Source organism: Peromyscus eremicus, chromosome 13 (assembly GCF_949786415.1).
Source record: "Peromyscus eremicus chromosome 13, PerEre_H2_v1, whole genome shotgun sequence".
In the NCBI taxonomy this organism is placed as follows: domain Eukaryota; kingdom Metazoa; phylum Chordata; class Mammalia; order Rodentia; family Cricetidae; genus Peromyscus; species Peromyscus eremicus.
This window is the reverse complement of record NC_081429.1, coordinates 45,367,142-45,391,804: the sequence shown is the minus strand read 5'-3', so window position 1 is coordinate 45,391,804 and position 24,663 is coordinate 45,367,142. Positions and strand designations below refer to the sequence as shown.

General features: G+C 36.6%; 1 pseudogene; it reads left to right on the top strand.

Annotated features, from left to right (window-relative positions):
• Positions 1–3,087: 3,087 nt before the first annotated feature.
• LOC131923181 (alcohol dehydrogenase class-3-like) lies at positions 3,088–21,421 on the top strand (annotated as a pseudogene).
• Positions 21,422–24,663: the final 3,242 nt, after the last annotated feature.

Below are 24,663 nucleotides of genomic sequence, written 5' to 3'. Positions count from 1 at the left end.
TGCCCAGGTGCCACATGGAAGAGAAATCTCTTCCTGAGTTTAGAAGCAAAAAGTTGCTCTAGGTCTATGGGGAGATTTCTGATCATGTGAAAATGGTATTTTCAGCCTCTGTGGTGTTGTCTTCACCTGCAATAATGGTCTCTCAAGTTCACTTGCTTTTTCATTTCTGGCTTATCATGGTCATTTGCTTTGCCATCTATATTAATTTCTTTCAATTTTTCCTATTAAAATCAGTCAATTTTACTTCCTTAATTATTCTTCAGTTGCAAATATAGCACATATAAATTGATGGCTGTAAATTAATTAATTTATTATAATTAGCATAAAAGTCAATGGCTCTTGCATATAATGTGTTGCTCTCATTTCTAGTATTTCAATATCTTAAACACATTGCACAGTCATATTTTTGTTACTTATAAAAGACAATTGTATACGCCTATATGCCTACAGTCTCAAGACTGGATTTTAGCTAGAGCTTTAATGCCTCTCTAAGAGTAAGTGCCCAGACATTAAAACTTAGAGAACTTACTAACTTTTGGAGATACCTTTGAAACAAGTTCAGGAATCACAAAGAAATTTTTCCTCCCTTCTTAACTAAGTCCATAGCCAATATGATGACTTTCCCAGTTTCATAATCTTGAGTCAGACAAGCTAGATTCATTTTAAGGATCAGATCAACAACTAACAGACAATTCTGCCTCTGTTATGTAATAGACTAACCTTGCCTCTAATGCAATTATTTGTACTAATGTAAAGAATTATTTGAAATGTAAGGATTTATATTCATATAGAAAATAAGTAGGATTCATATTTCATTAGGAAATAAAAAGACTGAAGTGACTCATATTAAGGTTTAAGAGAGAGCTAGGATACTATTTTTTATTGTGTGGATAATAAGATTCTCTGCACCTTTATTTCATCTATGATGTGTAAATATAGATATTATTTAGTTCATAAGGTTGCCATGATGATGAAGTAACATAGAACATGACCAGAGGTCTCCAACGTCACTCACAAATTGTCAATACTCAATAAATGACAGATAATTTATACATCTCTGTGCTAGCAAAACAGTAAGATTTTAAAATGGTCTTCTCTTCTTTTTTATGTCTCAACTTTTTTCTTCCTCTCTCCCTCCCTCCTTCCCTCCCTCCTTCCCTCCTTCCCTCCCTCTCTCCCTTCCTTTCTTTCTTTTCTGAGACAGGGCTTCTCTGTGTAATAGTCCTGGCTGGCTGTCCTGGAACTCGCTTTGAAGATCAAGATGGCCTCGAACTCAGAGATCTGCCTCCTTCTGCTCCCTAGTGCTGAGATTAAAGGTATGCGCCACCACATGAGGCTTTGGTCTTATGTTTTCAAACTTTAAAGAAAGGTCTAGCTTTGCCAGGCTCTCTCTCTCTCTCTCTCTCTCTCTCTCTCTCTCTCTCTCTCTCTCTCTCTCTCTCTTGTATTTGCATGCATGCATGTGTGCATGCTTGTGTGTGTGTAGAAGCATACATGAGTGTGAACAGAAGTGCAAGAAGCACAAACAGTGGCAGTATGACAACGGGAGAGTCTTTGGAGTTGATAAGAAGAGTAGAATAGCAAGCAGGAGTAGGACATTGAATACTTGAGTTTGTTTTGCTGGGCTGTGGCTTCTCCTTCCAGAAATAACAGGGAAGAATTTGAGCTGTATAGGAGTTGGCTATAATACTGTTCTCATTCTTCAGAATGGCTGACCGTCTTCATTCATTAGAGCTGCATTTCTTTCTTTACTGATAGACAAAATAGCATCAGTTTTCCATTATTAAAGACAGAGTTCAATGGCCATGCCAAATTTCTGAGTTTTACTTATGGCATGGTGAAAATGATCCTCCTAAAACCAGAAATTTAAAATAAATTCTATGTATCTGCAGCTTAATAAAAGGTCGATGTATGTATATGACCCAAAATTCAAAGTTAATAATTGTGCATTCTTTATAATTGCTCCCTAAATTTCAAAATGAGCACAGGGTTTTCAAAACTGCTTTTATCTAATCTGATGCATTTTTTTTCCTGCAAAGATATTTCTAGCATAAGTGGAATAAAGTTCTAAACCAGTTAGTCAGTTTTCCCTTGTGAGTCATGCAATGGAAATAGAAACAGAAGAAATAGGATATTGGCAACATTGAGCCTTACTAGCTTTGTTCTCTAGCTGTCTCTAATGGAACACTCTTGATATATGGGTCCACATGTGTGATCAGTGGTGTAGGGGTGGCTGTTTGGAAACTCTTAAACGAAAGCTTATTGTCTAAAAAAATCAGGACAAATGGGAAGTCGATAAGAATTTTGTAACATTGTAGCAGAGAATAGTTGAACCATTGCTTTAGCCTAGTTTAATGAAATTGCGTGGAAACACAATACAAACAAATTTATTCAGAAGTCAGGAAACAATATCATCAATGGGGAACAATTTACATTTCTAAAATACACTAATAGTTCTAAGAGATGCGCTATTTTAAAAAAGATTTCTCATAAAATCAGCCTGTGGTTTTTAAAATCTGTAAAAACATCAGGAAACAGGGAAGTCTGCCTTCCCGTCTGTCTGCGGGAGCAGACACCAGGGTCTCAGCCCACAGGTGTCTGGTAATTGTTATGTAAAGTAACAAAAAGTGAAAGTGAACAAAAGAGACAGAGGGACATTAGGCTTCCAATATGGATGAGGTTTTGTGTTTGAGGCTATAATTTATACGACATACCTTAATTCTAAAATAACCACTGAAGTGGATATTAATTCCATTTTAAATAAAGGTAACTAGGTTCAGAGAATTAGTTTGATTATTCTAAGGTCATACATCTAATAAATTCAGTTCCTCTAAAATACATTATAAATGGAAGCATATGGAGTGTGCTCTTTTGTGTCTTTTTTTTTCATTCAGCATAATTTCATCCTTATAACCTCATAGGAAACAAAAGTGGTTCCATTTTATAAAAATCAGTGCCAAGATTCTAACCCAAACTTGTTCCATTTCCAGCTTTACACCAATTTTCTTTTGATACAGTCAGGAAACGAGTGTAAGGCAGATCTTAGCCCCTGTAGGAAATATATAAAAGAGAAACAGTTCCATAGCAATGATCATACAAAGAAAATTTCAACCAGGTAGTGCAGCTTCTCCAGAAGATATAAGAAAACAGACCAAAAAGAAGAGTCTGAAAAAGTCATATTTCAGCAAGTATACTGGCAAGAGAAACTCGTATCTGATAATGGAAGGGTAAGTTGATAGAGTAGCTTGGAAAGCATTTTGACTTTATGTAGTTCATTGGAATGTTTGTAGACTACAGTGTCTACAAAGCAGCTGTTCTACTGGTAGGGTATATGAGTGTGTGTACCTTAGAATAATGCTTGCATAGGACTGTCACTATACGTAAAAGAATACCAGAGATTATTGTGGGCCAGTGAGATGGCACAGTGAATAAAGACACTTGTCACCAAGCTTAATGACATAAGTTCAAGCCCCAGGTTCCACATGGTGAAAGTTTTTACCTGACTTCCATTGAGTACATACCACGGCACCCATGTATCTCAATGTATGTAATAAATAAATAAACATAATATGACTTTTAAAATTATTATAGATTATTTGTAATCATTCCAAACTAAAATTTACCCTCCACTACTGTGGCCCAGATCCGAGTAACTTAAACATCTATGAAAAGAAAATCCATACAGAATATGCACGATTATTGCAAAAGTGCTGACTTAGTGAGATTTAAGCGAATTTGCATGCTCTGTTCTTTGTCTATTACTACCAGAGAAGTATATCGTATTGCTGACAGAAGCATCAATATATGGCAAGCTGAAAAGGAAAAGTTATAAAATCAGTAGTCATAAAACTCGGGGGACACATAGGAATAGAAGAAGAAAGGGGGAAGGAAATAATGACTAAGAGGGAATTTGGAAACCTCATCCTCATTTAGAAATACCACCTAAGTATTTCTAAATTCATATGCTTCACTTAGTTGTATGTGTGTGTTTGTACACATACATGCACACACACTATATATATATATATATATTCACATACATATGTACACATGTACATATATATACACACACATGCTTGCACACACATACAGCCACATATATACATATATGCACATGCATACACATATGCATATACACACACACATACACACACATGCACACACATATGTACATACAAATATATATACACATGCACATGCAAACACATGCACATGAAACACACACATATAAATACATACATTTGTATATATGTTATCATACCTTTCATTTAATAAGAAAAAAAGTGTTGGTCATGAAGGAAAATCCAATCATGAGAATGCCAAATTTTCCACCTGGAGGCATAGATAAATATGTTTTTCACAAAAGGACTCCCATTAATAACATGAAGAAAAATGTGTTTTTGAAGGAAAATAAGACAAATATTAATAACAAAGAGAAAAACTAAGATTTTCCCATTTGTTTCAGGACAGCTTAATACTCAATTTGGAAAATCAAGTATTAGCTACAGATACAGATCCAAAAATTCAAATAAACATTGACAACTCAAATTGTATATTAAAAATTGATTCATTTTAAACAAATTTAATTCATATCTTTTAAATTTTATTTATTTATTTTATTTTTTGTCTTTTGAGATAGGGTTTCTCTGTGTAGCTTTGGTGCCTTTCTTAGAACTCACTCTGTAGCCCAGGCTGGCCTTGAGCTCACAGAGATCCACCTGCCTCTGCCTCCTGAGTGCTGGGATTAAATGTGTGCACCACCACTGCCTGGCTTTAAAATTTATTTTAAACACCATGCTTTATTTTATGTATAGCAATACAGTTTACATATAAAATAGCATTACAGTAAAATGATTTGACATATGATTGTGAAAGCTGGATTTTCTTTAAAATTCCACTGATATTAGTGCAATAAGAATCAGCCATGAAGTCACTCAATATGATTGACTGTCACTTTGACCCATCTGAGTGATTTTTAAAATTTGTTTTGGGGTGCGGGGTTTGTAATATGAAAAATTTTCCTTTTTTATTCTAGTTAAAATTTCCAAAGTGAAAACTAAGTTGAATATGAGAAAATCTATCATTGGGTAAGTAAATAAAGCGAAAAAGAACAAAAAAAGAACCTATTAAAATTCTAAGCAAATAAATACCAGAATCATGGCCTTCTAGATCAGAACAAACTAATATTGGGCAAGTCAATAAATGGGAATAATGTGAAGTAATTTATCAAATTTAAATGTAAATTATGGATTGCTGACATTGTGGTTTCCATATAGTTAAATGGGAAGGGATCTAAATTGGACGTATCAACACTGAAAGACGAAATCTATCATAATAACGTCTTTCTAGAAAATTAAGATGAAATAGCCTTTTAAAAAGTCTTTTAGGAGCTGAGGGCGTGGCCCACTGGATAGAACACTTGCTGTGTAAACCATCTGATGATGAGAGTTCGAGTCTCCAGAACATGCCACTGGGCAGAGGGGGCAGTCTCCTATACTCTGCCCCCCCTGGATGCATACAAGGGGGCTCTCTAGAGCCAGCCAGCTAGCTAGAGTAACCAATTCCTGTTCATCCTGAGTTATAAAATGAGATACTCTCAAAAAATAAAAATAAAAACCAAGAAATAAGTAACATGTATTGAAACATCACATTGTAGCCATAATTTTGTCAATTGCTATATTTAAATTAAGGATAGTAAAACTTTCAAAGTATGGCTTATAAGACTGACCAGTTGGCATACCAGGTAAAGGCTCCTGTAGTCAAGCTTGACCACCCATGTTTGATTCCCAGGACACACATGATGAACGGATAGAACCAATTTCCCCAAGTTGTCCTCTGACATCCCCCCACTAAGTACCTTAAGTCTATAAAAAAGTTATTATTTTTAAGATACAAATAAAAGTATATAAAAACTATGAGCATTCTTCTAAAAATGTTAGATTTAACAGGCATAACACCTTACCCTCTCCTTCAATTATCTAAAGGACATTCATAAAACTTAGAGTAGTCTTTTAGATTCATGGTTTTCAAGACTCATTCCAGAACTTGAAAATTACTTTCCAAGTTAACAGAAACTACTTTCCAAGTCAGTAATTATCTAATTGTTTTGTTCTTAGCTCTCTAGTGTTCATAGTATCCTGTAACACCCAAGACAAATCCAGCCATGTATCATCACACTGTAGCTTCACATTTGATGACCACGTACATCCTGTAAACTATCCAAAAGACAGTTTCTTTTTTTATAAAGATTTTTTTTATTCATTTTACATACCAACCACAGATACCCCTCTCATCCCTTCTCCTGCTCCCCCTAGGCCCACCCCCCCATCCTCTCCTCCGAAAAGGTAAGGCCTCCCATGGGGAGTAAAGTGTCACAGTAAGCATAGTGGATGAGAGCAAATAAAAATAAGCCAATATTGGAAAAGAGTTCCAAAATGTACCTTCCTTTATAAAACAGTAAACGAACAGACCAAAATGTTCTTATATTTACCTCCATTGATTTTTGAATGAACCAATTTTTTAGAAAAAATGAACCTGAATTTTTAGAAACCAAATTCTCAAGGACCAGAGTTGAGCAGTGAAATCAATTGAGTCTATAGATTCAGACACCAAAGACTGTTAACATGTTTCTGAAACAAATTTGTATGACAGCAATAACTTATAGTCAATGTCATCAGGATGAAAATAGAATTAAGTGGTAAAAACTCAAAGGCACAAAATAAAATACTGTTGTTTGCAGGTGATATGATTGTCCACAAACTGTAGCCAATATGATCTATTAAGAGCATATTAGAACCACTAAAATAAAATTCAGCTATTTCATGAGACTAGAGATCAATAGCAAAACACCAGTAACCTTTCTATGCTCAGGCAGTCTTCTGTTATACCATATACTGCAAAACACTGTCTACAATTGGAGCAAATATTTATGCTGCCAGGGAACTCTTTGAGCAATGCCTTCAAGCACTTTTACTTAAAATAATAAATGAAATGTATTTACATTAAACCTGTATCTTCTTACATTGGAACTGGTTATGAACATCTCCAGTTGCAACTTTAAAAAAACAAAGTTGTGAGGGGGAGGGAGTCCAATACAGAAGGAGAGGAAGGGAGGAGGGAAGAAATAGCACTGAAGATGTTTGATAGTATCTTAAGGAATCATGCCATTTCATATTTACCTAACATAATAAAAAGTACACATATGTGTATTAAGTATTAAGTGAAGTTACATCAGGGGATGACAATGCTTCCCACAAGAGCCATATACACTATAACAAAAACTCCAGTACCAGGCATGAGAAGCCTCCACTTGAATTCATTGATCAGGCTAGTCCAAAGGGGTGCCAAAACAATATAGGCTGATGCTGTTGCCCTTGGTTGCCACTCAGAGGTCGAAGGTAAGTCCTTACATGAAGACACTGCACACATTGGACACAGGACTCAGATGATTTGATCTGGAGATAACCTGAAAGTCTCTTTACTGCAGTCCAGCTTTTATAGTCCCTGAAAGTACTATGTATGCTGCTGATGGAGGGAAGCAATCAGTAGTCCTACCCAACTGTTATGCCAATAAATTATAGCAATGACCAGCATGACAAAACACCTATAAAGGTTCAGTAGTGGCACTTACATCTTGGTGGTAACCAACAGCTATTTAAATTAGACTTAAGGCTCACTCCACAGGAGGGAAATGATGCCTAGACTAGAAACATATCCAACTATCTGAGACTAGTGAGGTCTTGGATCTTAGAGGAGAATCTACTACTATCACTTTACTAAACTAGTGCAATCCTTAACCACATTCTAAAACTTAACCTTATACCCACAGATAATTATATTTCTCACCAAAGCTCTCAACAAAGAAGCTTCTCTTTATCTTTACAGAAAAACCACAAGAGGTCATGATGCAGATATCGATGGACCCTGTAGAGTACAGCCCCAACACAAGATTGCACCTAAGATTCAGCGAACACTTTGGAATAGAAGGTGGAAACATTGTAAGAGCCAGAGGACCAGGGAGTCTGCTCTGAGATCTTGTCTCCTAGAAATGTCACGGAAGCTACACCCGTGATATTTCAACAACATGATGCCTAAATAAGACCTGAACACATAATGAGAATAGACATACAAATGCAGAGAAATCTCACAGGGTCCAACCCCTAGACAAAGCACTATGGGCAACTAAATGACTACTGAGAGAGAGAAGATGAGTCACTCCCAGGGATGAAACCTCTAATTGGTTATCCAGTACAAAGTGGCCAGGCCTGAAATCATATACATAAAAATCATATACATCGTATACATACAAAACCACACTAAATTGATTCAGTAGGTTGGTTTTTTACATGTTTATGAATATATATAATAATTATAATAACAATTATAAAAGAATAACAATTTGAGAGGGAGTGAGGGGGCACATGGGAGGATTTGACCAGAGGAAAGGAAAGGGGAGAAGTAATGTTTGTGGGGTCTCATTCATGCACATAGAACTATAGGCAAGTAATAGATTCTTGAAGAAGGAGAATTAGCCCCTTCCTCTTATTGAATCACCCCCAATGAAGGGTGATCAGCTGTGAAACCACATACATACAAACAACAAAAGTAGATTTCACAGGTTGCATTACATATTTGTACACACACTTACATATGTAAAAAAAAAAAGGTTATCAGCTTGAGAGGTGGAGCATGGGAGAGGTTGGAGGGAGGGTATCTGGGGGTGCTGGAGGGAGGAAAGAGAGGGGAAAAGTGATGTACTTCTATTTTAACTAAAGCGTTAAAATGAAACTAAATCCATGATAAAAAAATGTAATAAAAGAAAAAATACAAACATTTACAAAAATTTATATAATCATTTTCCCCTTGTGTATTTTCATCCAGAACTGCACAGACAATATCAGTAACATCATGATATGTTGATAATAATCACATTTTGATAATTGCCTTTTTTTAATGCTAAGATTTTGTTAGTGAACTTAAACTTTGTAGTTCAAAAATTTTGCCAGACATTCTGAGTATGAATTTTGGTCTGTGCTTAAAATCTGAAAATCAGGGACATAGAGAGATGGCTTAGCGGTTGAGAGCACTGGATGCTCTTTGAGAGGACCTGGGTTGGCACTGCTGCACCCACATGCTCCAGTTCTGTGGAATCTGACACCCTCTTTGGCCTCTGTGGGCACTGCACCCATGTGGTGCACAGGTACATGCAAACAGAAAACCCATACACAGAAAACAAAAATAAATGGGAGGCCTACCTTTTTGGAGGAGGGGATGGGGGATGGGTTGGGGGAGGAGGCTGTGGGGGAGTGGGAGGAGGGATGAGAGGAGGATTTGTGGTTGGTATATAAAATTAATTTAAAAATGTCCTAATAAAGAAAAAATAAAAAAATTCCCCCTTTTATTGAAAATAAATTCTTTTCTCATACAATGTGTCCTGATTACAGTTTCTCTTCTCTCTACTCCTTCCAATTGCACCCCATCTTTCCTCCCACCAGGATCCACTCCCATCCTGTCTCTCAGAAAAGAACAGTCTTCTAAGAGATAACAACAAAACAAAGCAACATAAAGTCTAATACAATAAAACAAAAACCATCACATTGAAGTTGGACAAGGCAATCCTACAGAAGAAAAAGACCGAGGGAAGGCACCAGGGTCAGAGACTCAGTCACTCGCACACTCAGAAGTCCCATACAGCACTAAACTGGAAGCCGTGAGGTATGTGTAGAGGACCTGGTGCAGACATCTTCAGCTCCTGTGTTTGCTGCCTCAGCCTCTGTGTGTTCTAATGAACTTTGCCCACTTGATTTAGAAGGCTCAAATGCTGGTCCTAAAAAAAGTAGTGATAAAATGATTCTTAATATTCTGCTATACTCATAGACTGGTGTCTTATTCAACCATCATCAGAGAAGTATCCTCCTGCAGCAGATAGGAACAAATAAAGAGACCCAAAGAAAGACATTACACACACACACACACACACACACACAGAGAGAGAGAGAGAGAGAGAGAGAGAGAGAGAGAGAGAGAGAGAGAGAGAGAGAGAGAATGAGAGAGAGAGAGAGAGAGAGAGAGAGAGAGAGAGAGAAAGAGAGAGAGAGAGAGAATGAGAGAGAGACACACACACACCTTGGAACCCTCATCTCTAAATGAGATGTCTCCATCAAATATCTTCCCTCAGAGCTCTGGAAACGCCATGGAGACAGGGGCAGAAAGAGTGTAAGAGCCAGAGAGGATAGAGTACATTAGAAAAATAAATCTGTTTTTAAAAATAATCTAAAAGTCGATTCAGTTTAGAGTCACAGACCTTACTCTGAGTCAACAAATTATTTGAAATTTGCCTATTTTATATTCATTCTTTTTTCTATGTTAAACTATTTATGCTTTGATTATTGTGAATATTTCCAGGTTTTTAAAATCACTGTAGCATTTTCTTATTTTTTTGTTAGAAAAATATTTTGGTCCTTCCTGCTTTTGAATGGATTTCCTAGCCACTTCTTCAGATTTTGTGTAGTTTCTGTTTCTACTCTTGAATTCCAGAGATTTTTTTCTTGTCTCCCTTTTATTTCAGACCCAAGGTGGTTTGATTTCCTTGAACATTTTCTAGACATTGTTCCATCATTATCATTTCTGTAGTCGTACTTATTAACTAGTTTTGTTGAGACTCCAGTTCAAAGCATTTTTGTTGGCATACATTTGCTGCTGGCTCCCGTGTAATTTGACCTTGCTTCTGTTTTCTGTCTATATGCCTGATGCTTATTTTTCAGACTAGTGCAGTGTCTACTTCCGTTTGCCTATTACGCTTTTATCTTTAGCACTTCTACTTCAAAGAGCTTTCAGTAGCAGACTCTCACTTGTCCTGAGGCAACAGAATAAACGACACCGTGAAAATCATAGCATTCTGTTCTCCAGGCTTCGCAGCAAACACACAGGAAGCTGATTTTGATGGGGCAAGAACTTGAATTGCGGTCAGGACTTTGTTTCATTTCATGTTACAGAATTCAGCTGTTGGAGAGTGCATGTATCTCAGAATCTACAGCGGTTAAACATGGACTTCTCGTTTCTGATTATGGGAAAACAATGGTAGTATGGCAGGCTACACATTGAGGGGCTGTGAAAAGCTTCATAAGAGAACTTTAAATATGTGAAAGGAACAAATTCCAACATTTAACAATTTAAGTTTTGAGATTAAAATATAATTATATCATTTCCCCCTTTCCTTTTCCTCCCTCCAAACCCTCCTTCCTCACTTTCAAATTCATGGCCCCAATTGCTTACTTGTTGTTGTTCTTGTTTCGTGTGTTTTTTGTGTGTGTGTGTGTGTATTCCCAAACATATAAATACAACCCAATTCAGTCTGTATAATGTTTCTTTTATGTAAATGTAGCCAACTGTCTTATTAAATAAGAAACACAGAACCAATGCAAAGAAGAAAGCCAAGAGGTCAGAGCTAAGAGCAAAAACCTTACTCTTCCTCCTGCAGTGGTCCTACCTCTCTGAAAGAGAGCTACTTCCTGTGTTAAAGTCTTTATATAGACTTTCTGTTCTGCCTTCTCATTGGTTGTAAACCCAACCACATGACCGCCTCATCACGGCCTGTCTGTATAAACCTCCAGGTCTTCTATGGTTGGTATTGAGATTAAAGGCGTGTGTATCCAATACTGGCTATATCCCTGAACACACGGAGACTTACCTAGCTCTGCCTACCAAATGCTGGGATTACAAGCGTACGCCACCACCACCCAGCTTTCCTATGGCTTGCTAATAGCTCTGACCCCCGGGCAACTTTATTTATTAACATACAAATAACATTTTAATACAAATAAAATATCACCATATTTCTCCTTTTCTATTTTAATAAAAAGAAAAAAAGGAAAAAGCTTATAACTAACATAAGAAAAACTATATACAAAAGTACAATAACTATATACAATATATACAGGTAATAAATACCTAAACAATGTCTAGTCCATTTATATTTGACAAATTCAGAGAAAATAATTCCATTATCTATCCTATTGTATCTAATTCACTTTCTATCCTAATTAATCTTCAATTGTAACTAATCTTCAACTCCCTCAGAGACCCAAGAAGGAAATAATATTAGCTAACAAAAATAAAAACAGTAAGTACATGCAAGCAACTTCCAAAAAATTGTGAGTTAACAGAAACAGCCAGCTGCTTGGACAGTCATCTGATGTTTCTCTACAGTGTTGGGGCATCATCTTCAGCCTATAGGCTTAGCGTACCTGACAGACTCATTTGTGAAGCAGGATGTACACAAGGTCAACAGTTCAACCTCACATAACATGATGTTTTTTTAAGAAATTCTGAGGCCACCAGCACATTTCCTATCAATAATTTATCAATCTCATCATTGCCTTGTGCTAGAGGGCCTGGCAGACCAGTATGGGATCGAATGTGAGTTATATATAAAGGATGACTCCTTTTCCTGATTGTATCTTGTAATTGAATAAATAGTGAAGTTAATTCTGAAGCATCAGGGATAAATTCTGCAGTCTCAATATGTAATACTACTCTTTCAGCATACTGAGAGTCAGTTACTATGTTGAGAGGTTCTGAAAAATCCATTAATACCAACACTTTTATTTATGTTTTCCAGGCTGATCATTTGGTATGGGATAACCAATTGATGTGATCATGGCCCCAATTGTTTAATTGTTGTTGTTGTTTTGTGGTGTTTTTTTTTTTGTGTGTGTATTTCCAAACACATAAGTACAACCCAATTCAGTCTGTATAATGTTACTTTTATGTATGTTTTCCAGGCTGAACATTTGGTATGGGATAACCAATTGATGTGATCTTCCCAGGGGAAGACCTTCTCCTGCTCTCAGCATTCCTTAGTTTCCTATAGTTCTTTTTCTAGGGTTGACTCCTTGTGGAGTTTCCCCCATCCACTTGGCATGCCTATTGGTGTTGTCCTTATTTAGCTCATGGTTGGGTGTGGTGTTATTGTGTTCCCCCAAATATAGTGTACCCTAATAAACTTATCTGGGATCAGAGAACAGAAAAGCCACTAGATACTTAGGCTAGGCAGTGGTTGCCCATGCCTTTAATCCTAGCATTCCAGAGGCAGAAATTCATGTGTTCAAGGATACAGCCAAGCATACTCACGCCTTTAATCCCAGGAAGTAGTGGTAGAAAGCAAAAAGGTATATAAGGCGTGAGGACCAGAAACTAGAAGCTTTTAGCTGGTTAAGCTTCAGGCTTTCGAGCAGCAGTTCAGCTGAGAGCCATTGGGATGAGGACACAAAAGCTTCCAGTCTGAGGAAACAAGACCAGCTGAGCAGTTGGCCAGGTGAAGTTAGCTGTGGCTTGTTCTGCTTCTCTGACCTTTCAGCATTCACCCCAATAACTGGCCACAGGTTTGATTTTAGTAATAAGAACTTTTAAGATTCCTGCTACAGTTGGATGGTCATATTAGTGAGACTTTATAGGTGTAGCTTCTGACATTACTAGGAGATGATCTCACAGGAAACTCTGTTCTTCTGACTCTTACAATCTTTCTTTCTTTCTTTCTTTCTTTCTTTCTTTCTTTCTTTCTTTCTTTCTTTCTTTCTTTCTTTCTTTCTTTCCTCTCTCTGTCTTTTTTTCTTCCTTCCTTCCTTTCTTTCTTTCTTTCTTTCTTTCTTTCTTTCTTTCTTTCTTTCTTTCTTTCTTTCTTTCTTTCTTTCTTCCACAATGATCTTTCAGGTGTGGGAACCGTGTTGTAGATGTATCCTTTGGGACGGAGCTCTACACCTCTGCATTTTGATCAGTTGTGGTTTTCTGTAATGGTCTCTAACTGTTGCAAAGATAATTTTCCTTGATGAAGGATGAGGACTGTTGGGCCATATCCTGAAGAATGTGAAGGATCTGGTTGGTTGGAGAGGTTCTAAAATTTTTACTCTTGTACTTACTCTTGCATAATACATTGCTTTGAAATATGTGTACATCGTGGAGTGGCTAAATGGAGCTTATTGACATATGCATCACTCCAGTATATGTCTTTTCTGTGTGGTATGATTGCATAAAATTTCTATACTCAAAAAATTTTAAGAACATAGTACATTGTTATTAGCAATTGACCAACTTTGTCTGTGATGCTGGAGACTAAGCCCTAGACTTCATGCTTGTCAGGCAAGTGCTCTCTGACCTCAGGTATCCAATTTCTAATAGTATAGATGTAGACTACTTTTGTTCATATTGTCCTGTGATCTGAAGCTAAGCTGTTCCTCCAGACCTTTCCGGCAGCGTTGTAATGTCAGTTCTTTTCAGGTGCTGAGATTAAAGCCTAGATTTTTTTTTTGGTATGTTTTAAATTGTTAATAGTTGTCATGTTAATGAGACTTAGAAAAAGCTACATTAAAGGTTGCTAACTTCACGTCTTATTGGAGTTGAAGCCTGTGAACTTTTCCTATAAATACTCTATCAAACATACCAAGGAAAAATACATGTGATACATGACAAGAAAGTTGGAGAAGGTCTGATATTTAGAGTGGATCACACCTAATCTGTGCTAGTCAGATGGATATTCGTGTCATTTTTTTTTTTATTTTCAAGGGAAACTTTAGTCTTTTACATGAAACATCTTCTAATACTTTGTCTTAATAAACTTCAATATTATTTTAAATAATGAGGAATGAGTTTCCACTTTGTTGTTACAAATTCTAGCCCACCTCTTCCAAGGCTCAAGGAACATTAGAGAAGAGAGATTGGGAAGGAGTGCTGAGAACATGGTAACATCAAAAGATAACTGCAGCAGTGGTTACCTGTACAAGACCTGCACAAGGTTGGACCAGTCACCATTCATTATGTAGGGAGAGTGGCTCGTAAGACCCTGCCTTTCACTGAGGGGCAGTTAATGGGTGCTAGGAGGAAGGAGATATCATCATTTTTAGTGATATAGCAGCAGATGAGTTGCCCATGTTCCAGTAAATACTCTCTCTCTCTCTCTCTCTCTCTCTCTCTCTCTCTCTGTCACACACACCCTAAAGTAGAGATTGTAGATTCTGTAGAATTTAGAAAGAACAGTATACTTTGTTATTTCTAGTGAGTTAAAAACCAGGCCACCACATGGTTACTTACACAACTCATTTCTCTTACTCCTTGAAATAATTTGCCCCTCTGTGCATTTGTGTTTATTATTCCTGCTATATTCCCTCTTAGCAAATAATACAATTTTCACTAAGTTCTTGAAATTTTATTTTTCTTTTGAGTTTTTAAAATTGTAACACATATATTGCATCTACACATTAAAAAAGTAATACAGATTTAAAATGTTCAAAACATCAGTTTTTCCCTATGAATAAAATGATAAATTATGTTGTAGTTGATGAAAATATAAGTTTTTGTTTTCATATTTGTATGTGAAGCCTATGTCACATACCTTTCTTGCTTCAAATTCATGATATTTACTTATTAACTCTAAAATTTTACAGGAAAGTCTTTCATATTTCTTGGTAGTCCTTTACTTCTGTATCTATCCCTTCACTTGTACCTACCTGATCTAGATTATCTTTGATATATATTAGAAAACAATTTTAACAGCATTTTGTTGTCAGCTCTTACCATCTGGTAAGGAATTCCATTTTTCCTTTTGTGGTTACCCTGTGAAGAATGGCTGTTTGTAACTTGACACAGCTCAGAGGGTTCTGGTCCTGCAGTCTTTAAAATTGTACCCCTCCCTTTTCCTTCTGAGTCCTAAGGTGCCTTTAATAAGGAAAATCTATAAATAAGCAAATTAAATAAAGACTTGAATAATAATGCAAACTTATTCCTAAACATTTCATAGACTGGGAATGATTTTATGTATTTTTAAACCAATGAGGGCAGATATAACTATATGTGTATACACACACACACACACACACACACACACACACACACACCCTATGGTATTGTGATAATCTTCACCAGTGTTTTTTATTTGAGTTATTCCTTAAATATCTATGTCTTCACATGCATCATCTTTATGAAACTCATGATATTTAAAATAATAATGACATTAAGATAATAATGTCTTTCACATGTCAGAATTACAGAGATGATAGACATTGAAACTAATTTTTGGTAGGTGCATATATGCTGGGTGAAAGGCATTCCATGTATCATTTACAGTTGCTTCACTAGCTTCTGTCTATAAAATGACTTGTTATTTAAAATAAGACAGTTTCTCCCCCCCACCCGCCCAGAGTTCTAGAATACTGTGATGTTATTTGTTCTGTAGTGAGAACCAGTGTTTTGTTCAGAAGAAATAGATAGATGTGACTTAAAGAGAGCTTTGTCAAGATAAGGTACTCTTGAACAAGAATTGTTCATCAGGTAATGACTTTCCAAATAAAACTTAAGAAATGCTCGCATCTTGAAAACGGAATTTGTTCCATAAAAGATATGAATGAACCCTGTGAGGAGTGATGCGTCATTCTTGTTTGCTCTATAGCTTTTCTTTCCCTCTCTAGGAGGCAGGAAATTCAATCTTTTTGAAAGTATGGATGGAAAAAACAAGAGGTAAAGTAACGCAAGTGCTCTTGAAGCTGTGATCAACACAGCATTGTTCATTAAACTGAATCCTGGGAAATCAAAGTCCTTGTGGATTTTAATAATTCTATTTTCCTTCTTCAGGCACAGCTTTCCAGCCCCTCTTAAAAATCACCTTCCTTGTAGTAATTTTACAAATGACTACAGCATTTCTAAGTGAAGTCTATTGAGGTATGGTTACCATAGAAGAAACTTTTCCATCTTAAATATACATTTTAATGATATTTGACAAAATTGTACACTCAGGTAATTACCAGCATAACTAAGATGCCAGGTATTTTAGTGATGATGAAAACTCATCACTAAAAATATCCCCTTATGTGCCATCCTTGGCAATTATAATTAAGCTGCTGTAGATGTTCATGTACAGATTTTTGTATAAATGTAAGCTATACTTCAATTTGACAAAAACCTAGCAATGAGCTTCATAGATGATATGTAAATGGATGATTAAATATATAAAAACCTATTGAGTAGTTTTCTTCAATGATTATGCAGTTTTGACATATATATATATATATATATATATATATATATATATATATATATATGAATTCTAAGTATTCTGTTACCAAAAGTACTGGATTATTAGCATTTCATATAAATAGTAGCTTCAGTAATAGATGAAAGGTGGAATTATACTGCAGTTTTAATGACTCCATTTCCCTAATGGCTAAAAATCATGTTGAACATCTTTGCATAAGCTTATTTAGTTCCTAAGAATCTTTTTTGAGTGAAGCATTTGTTAAATATGATCTCTACTTTAAGAGTTGGCCTTTGTTACTTCTGCTCTGTTTTTATACAGGCAATGAAAATTAAAAAATAAAAACAATGAAATATAATAAGTAAAAATACATGAAATATTAATATACATATAATGACACCACCATCTACAAGAGCATCTATTTATGTGAAATATCCATGGTTAAATTTTCAGATCATGCACTATTTTAAAGTTTAACACATTGCAGAGAAGAATCAAACATGAACTAATAAACAAATGATCAATGAAAAATATAATATGTCTTCATGAGTTAAGCAACTCATTATTGTTTGGGCATCATTTGCCCTAATTTGATCATCATATTGAATCTAATTCCAATCAAAATCCTGGCAGGAATTTGTTGAAGTTAAAAAAGTTTATTTTAAACCTTACAAGAAAATGAAAAGTTTTTAGACTTGTCAAAACAAATTTGAGTTCATCAGAAAATAAAATCTACTTGGTCAAATGTACTATTCTCTTTATATATTGCTAGATTTTATTTGCTGATAAAAACAAGTTTGTGCCCATATTTATTTGTTATTAGTCTGTAAGACTTTTTCTTTGTGCTCATTGTCCATGTCTTAGTTACTTTTCTATTACTGTGATAAGACACTAAGACCAAAGCAACTTATAGAACAAAAGAGTTAACTTGACATGTACAGTTTCAGAGGGCTAGAGTTCATAACTTTATGGTAGACAGAATGGCAGCAGGGAGGCAGGCATGGCACTCGAGCAGGAGCTGAGAGCTTATGTAGTGAGACAAAGCTATGAGTCAGAGAGGGAGGGAGGGAGGGAGGGGGAAAGAGGGAGGGGGCAGAGAGACAGAGACAGAGACTGGAAACGGTGCCAATCTTTTTAAATCTTGACACCCCCCCCAGTAACACATATTCTTCAACAAGACCACACCTCTTAATCCTTCCCAAACAGTTCTACTAACTGGGGACCAAGCATTCAAATATATGAACCTATGGAAGCCATTCTTACTCAAACCACTACATTCTGGTTTTAAAATCAGACTAGCTCTGGCTTGTGCAATATACATGAAACTATTACTTTTCTGTTTGGAGATAACAAAGATCAAGGAGTTGCTATGCATGATTTTAAGATTTAATATACAGCTGTAAAAATCAGGACAGTAAAACATGAGAACATACCTAAAGATTATTATAATGTATACACAGCCCAGAAACAGGTCATTTCTAGGGGTTTCTGCCTGGAGATACTTAAGATGAATTTTAACATGACAAGACTTCAGAGAAATGTAAGTTTGAAGTTATAGATTATGCTACAGAAAGGCAACATGTTGATGTCCTAAAATGTCCATCTCCCATCAATCTCTTCAAAACTTATGTCCTGCTAGTAGTGGATCAGATTTATTGTTGTGGAAACACATAAAAAAGCCAACTAACTTTGGGCATATGGACTCTGATATCCAGAAAATTCACCTAAGACCATAATCAAGTGATATTCTTGTGGGCTTTTTGTTACCCCTCAGAACCCAGTTTAAAGTTCCTCTTGTCGGTATCCATACGTCTACTTATTATATTGTACTAGAATGTTTTACTAGCTCCTTACATCATTACAGAGACTGGAAATGGTGCCAATCTTTTTAAATCTTGACACCCCCCCCCCCCCCCAGTAACACATATCCTTCAACAAGGCCACACCTCTTAATCCTTCCCAAACAGTTCTACTAACTTTAGGCCAAGCTTTCCAGGTATATGGTTCTACGTCTTGAACTTCAAATCCTGTCCAGAGGCTGAGTGCTCCCAGGAGAGACACAGGGCCTCTGAGATGGGATTGTTTGCACAACACAGGACAGGACAGAAGTATTTTTGCTCTTCCCTGATGACATTCCACATAAAGTTTGCTCATGTTCTCCCCTTCACAGTTCAGGAAGAGAGAGAGCTGCCTCAAAAATCAAAAAACAAATGAACAAACAAACAACAAACACTAGGAGAATATAAGTGGATGAGGGAATGAGCATTGGTAACCCATTTTACCTCTGGGGGAAATGTTCTGTGACCCCTTCCTGATGGCTGAGGAAGGATTTTCTTGGCAATTTACAAGAACAAAACAACAGTGATTCTTTCATTAAAGAAATGTTTGGTTTAATTATGCCAGATCCTGTGTGATTTTAATGGATTTTATTTTTGCATTGGTTGGTTGCTTTGTGTAATTTTAGCAGTTTTCCCATATGTCTTTATGTAATGTAAACAGCTACAAAAGTCCCTGAGTGCTCAGATTTAGATTTGTTTCCCAGTTCCTAATACTTCATGTGTCTGTCTTCCCCACATTGTGTTTTCTTGGGAATCACTGACAACATTTACTTTTTATCTATTATTCATATTATAAGTAAACATTTTAAGAACATTTATTTCCCTGAGTGCCTTTTAAGATGTTGCCGGCATGGGCTTTACTCTGAAGATTCCACAGAATGACTATTGCCATCATTTTCATGAACACTGTCAAATAAAAGGTGGACAAAGTAGTAAGAAAAATATCAATTACAATTATACAATCGTTGACATAGCAAATAATATCTGCTCCTAAACATTATAAAATGATCATGCTTTGAGACTGAGTGAAGAAATACAGGATGTGTCAGAATGTATCTAATAAAGTCTTCATCAATTGTGGTGTAGCTTTTTTATTTCTACTTTTACAGAGTCATATAATTATGGGCTGGAGGAATAGCTCAGTGGGATAGCCCTTGCTACACAAATCTCTTGATCTGAGCTTGATTCCCAGAACCCATGTAAAAAAGTTAGATATGGTTGCATGTATCTGTATGCCACAGAATGCTTATGTTACTGCTTTCTAGAATTTCTCATATTGTACAAAGGTATGTTATTAATCAGCTAAGAACACAAAATGGAATACTATAATATTAAACATATAGCCTTGAGTGTAGACATAATAGTTCCTAAATAGCCAATAGGTATGTAGATAGATACATATGTATAGATAATCTTTTAAAGTAGCACACATTCTTTAAGGAGAAGAAATAGGTGGATGATCGGTGTGCAGATCCAAACTTGCAAAAGTGGACAACTAGGTGATCATGTGCATGGCTGCAGTCACCTGGGACGCTGGAAAGCCTCTCTCTATAGAGGAGATAGAAGTAACACCTCCAAAGGCTCATCAAGTTCAAATTATGATCATTTCCAATGCTATTTGTCACACTGATGCCTTTACCCCAAGTAGAGCTGATCAGGAGGGATGTTTCCCAGTGATCTTGGGACATGGAGGTGCTGGAATTGTAGAAACCATTGGAGAGGGGGTTACTAAGCTGAAGGCAGGTGATACTGTCATCCCGTTTTACATTTTGTCTGAATCCTAAAACAAACATTTGCCAGAAGATAAGAGTCACTCAGGGGTAAGGATTAATGCCAGATGGCACTAGCAGATTTACCTGCAAAGGGAAGTCTATTTTTCCTATCATGGGAACCGGCACATCTCCAAGTATGCTCCATCTCCATTGCTAAAATTGATCCTGCAGCCCCTTTGGATAAAGCCTGCCTTATCGGTTGTGGCATCTCAACCTGTTAGAGTGTTGCTGTGAACACTGCCAAGGCAGAGCCTGGTTCTACCTGCTCCATCTTTGTCCCAGAAGGAGTGGAACTGGTGCTGACCATGGGATGTAAAGTGGCTGGTGCATTCTGGGTATCGACTTCAATAAAGATAAATTCACAATGGCCAACGAATTTGGATCCTCTGAATGTATTAACCCCCAAGATTTCAGTAAGTACTCATTGAAATGACAGATGGGGGACTGGACTACTTCTTCGAATGTATTGGCAATGTGAAGGGTGTGAGAGCAGTCCTTGAGGCTGTCCACAAAGGTTGTGGAGGCGTGTGGTGGTAGGCGTAGCTGTTTCAGGAGAATAAATCGCCACTTGTCCATTCTACCTAGTGACAAGACACACATGGAAAGGGGCTGCCTTTGGAGGAGGGAAGAGTGTAGAGAGCATCCCAAAGCTGATGTCTGAATATCTGTCCAACAAGATAAAAGTTGATGACTTCATTACTGGCAATGAGTCCTTGGACCAAATTAACAAAGCCTTTCACCTGGTGCATTCGGGAGAAAGTATTCGAACTGTCCTAAAGATGTTACATTGAAAAGAGATCACTGTCCACCCTGTACCTTTTCCTGTGATTGGATATAAACAGAGAGACAGATTTGCAAGCTAACAGCCTCTTAGACTTCCAACACTACTAGAAGGAATGTGTGTAATCGTGGCTGTAACCAAAGACAAGGCAAATAGTCACAAGTTGGTTTTCTGAACTCTCCACATAAATAATTTCTGCTCATCAAAGAATATTTTAACCCAATAAAAATAGTTGGCAAAAGGAGAAGAAATAAGTTAACTTGACTATTTTGTGTGTGTGTGTGTATACATATGTGTGGAGGCCAGAGCTCAATATTAGATGACGTCCTCTAGCACTTTCCACTTTTTACTGTTTTGGAGACAGAGTCTCTCATGGATTAGGAAGCTCACCAATTCAGCCATGGTTAACCAGCAGGACCCAGAGAACCTCTTGTCTCCACGTCCCAGTGATAAGAACATGAACAGACATCCCTGACTTTTATGTAGGCACAGGGAATTTAAACCCAGATCCTTATACTTGCTCTGCAAGACTTTCCCCACGGAGGAATCTCATCACTCCTCATTCTAAATACTTATTATCTATGATAGAGCAAAGCCTGATGGTTTCAGGGAGAGAAACTACATAAACCTAAGGAAGATGTGTAACCTAGAATATTATATAAGTACTTTTAATAACACTTTACTTAAATACTAATGAAATGTGGCTTGAAACAAAACCTCCTTAAAAATCCAAACTTTCTTTAATAGTTTAATAATATATAACTTATACCTTCTGTCATTACACCAAAAAAAAACCCTGTGTAATATTAAGTGCCTTAGTGGTCTGTGGTCCATGTGATCACATTGGTTTTTTCATTGCATTTCATCATGTGCTTTGGCTTTAGTGGAAAGAAAGCACTGGTTAACTTAAATCTTCATCCTTCCAATAGGCTCGTTATACCAGCAGCCTATGAAGTGACAGTCTGGTGATGACTAACTAATGGCAGAATGATGACTAACGATAACTATTCATACCCTCATTTTTGCTACATTCAGGTTTCCGGAGAGACAAAGGGGAACAGGACCAGAGACACTGACATGAGCATTTGAAAAAGTAAACAAGCTTGTCCTTAATTATGATGAATTCAAGTAGAATGAATGCAAGAAGCAAAAGCTGGCTTCTGAGGAATGTTATACAAGTGTCCAGTAGATCCCAAGGGTCTCCATGGTAACCAGAATGGTTTCAAATGTTGATTCATTCCTCCAAAGCCCAAGCAGTTGTTTGGGTTTTCTAACTTCCTTGTGTTGGATAATAAATGCCTAACAGTTCATCTGAGCCATGTTCTGTTCTCCATAAGACAAGGATGCCCAGTGTACTATCTGGGAATTGTTATTATGAGTGGATGCTCTACTGTTACATCCTGACATTGCATTACCAGCATAGCTTTATGCTTTTCTTAGTAGTTTCCCATCAGGGATGCTTATGCCTTTTAATAGTAATATGAACACTGTTCAAATACACTGCTTGAAATCCTGATCTTTCTGCATGCTAGTCATGATAAAATATATTACAATACATTAAAAGGAGATGAACATGTTATTCTCAGAATTTTTGGGGGGGAAAATACAGATTCTCTTAGTTATAATTTAAATGGCAACATCTGCTGTCATTTCTAATGCATTTCTTATAAAATAAAATTACTGAGTTAAAAATAAGATTTTCATGAGATGAGGCCTGGGTAATTGGAAATTAAATATGTTTGCAGAAACTTGTTTTAATGCATTTAAAATTTTATGTTTTCGCACAAATTACTCAACAGAAACAAAAATCATAACATCTAAATTCATTTTAGGGACATTTATGAAAGTTTAGCTACTATATGGGGCATTCATTCCCCAAGTCACAAAGGCAATTAAGTAGCTATTAATATAAAAGAGAAACCCTCGTGTGAATCATCTCTTTAAATTGATGTTCCACTGTGTGGCAAAGCATGTACTTTTGGTATTTTCATGTTATCTAGCCTTGATCCCATTAATGTTTAATCAGTGTGGGCCCTGTTTGACTTAATTTAAGCTCCCTTTGACTTTTCCTGTATTATGTGCTCCCACATCCACCATCAGTCTTCACAGAATCCTATGTTGGGAAATATGCATGCTTTGCTCTGTCAGGGGACACTGAGAATTTTTTTCTGTCAACTCCTAATAGTTCTAATGCAGCTGGCGATCATCATTATCTGTACAAGGAAAGCACAATTTCAAATTAAAATGGAGAAAGTAATTACCCAATTATGCAGATATTTGGCATCATAGCACTGGTGGCCATTTGTGAAATGCTGATTGACTAGACCCATCCCATATGATGTCTGCATCGTGTTTCAGGTTTCTGGCATTATTCATCAGCTCAGGCCAGCACAATGTTCTTCCTAAACTGCTTTTCAGTTCTTGAGATGATGGAAGCTAACTGGCAGTACTTGTGCATTTCAAAGTCTTTAGCAAGCATGACTTCAGCTCCTAAGCAGAATGCTGTTACACATAGGCTATGGTGAAAAAGGCAACACTCTTCTTACAAAGTTCTGGACATTTTCATTTTAAACTCAGAAATTAAACAAAGACGTTTGGTTATAGAAACAATAAGAAAGCAGAGAGAAGGGCAGCTAGTTTGTTTTAGGATTCTTTCAGGTATCTACTGCATTTGTAACACACAGCACAGCTTATGGTATGGTTAGGACACTATGATTTCTTTAACTAATTTGTGGGGGGTCTCCCTTCCACCCTCTCTTTCCTCCCACCTGTCTGTCCTTGTTTCCTTTTTTTGAGTTGTGTAGTTAATAGGTCTTATCCATTTTAGTACTTCCAGGGAAAAGGTCTCTTTCTAGATAAGTTAATGGCAGCAAAGCCCTTTCACATAGAAGTAAAACCCACAGCATATTTCAGTGGCATGGTCGAAATTATCCTGTTTGGACTTTGTCTACGTTTTCATAGTTAACGGAGCTTAGGCTCAAAAAGGAAAACTTTGCCTGGATTTGCTAACCACTTCATTACCCTTTCCAAAGAGAAAATGAGGAAGGATGGCAGAGAAAAAAATCCCCCTCGGGAAACCAACATCTCTACTAACAATCTGTCAGCTTTCAAGGGTTGTAGTTTTTTTTTTTTTTTTTTTAAATCAATGATAAAATTCTGCATTCTCAGTCAGGAACAGTCAAAGCATTTACTTCTAGTGAAACTATGTGCAACACAGCTTAATGAGAAAAACAAAAATCTCTCACTCAAGAA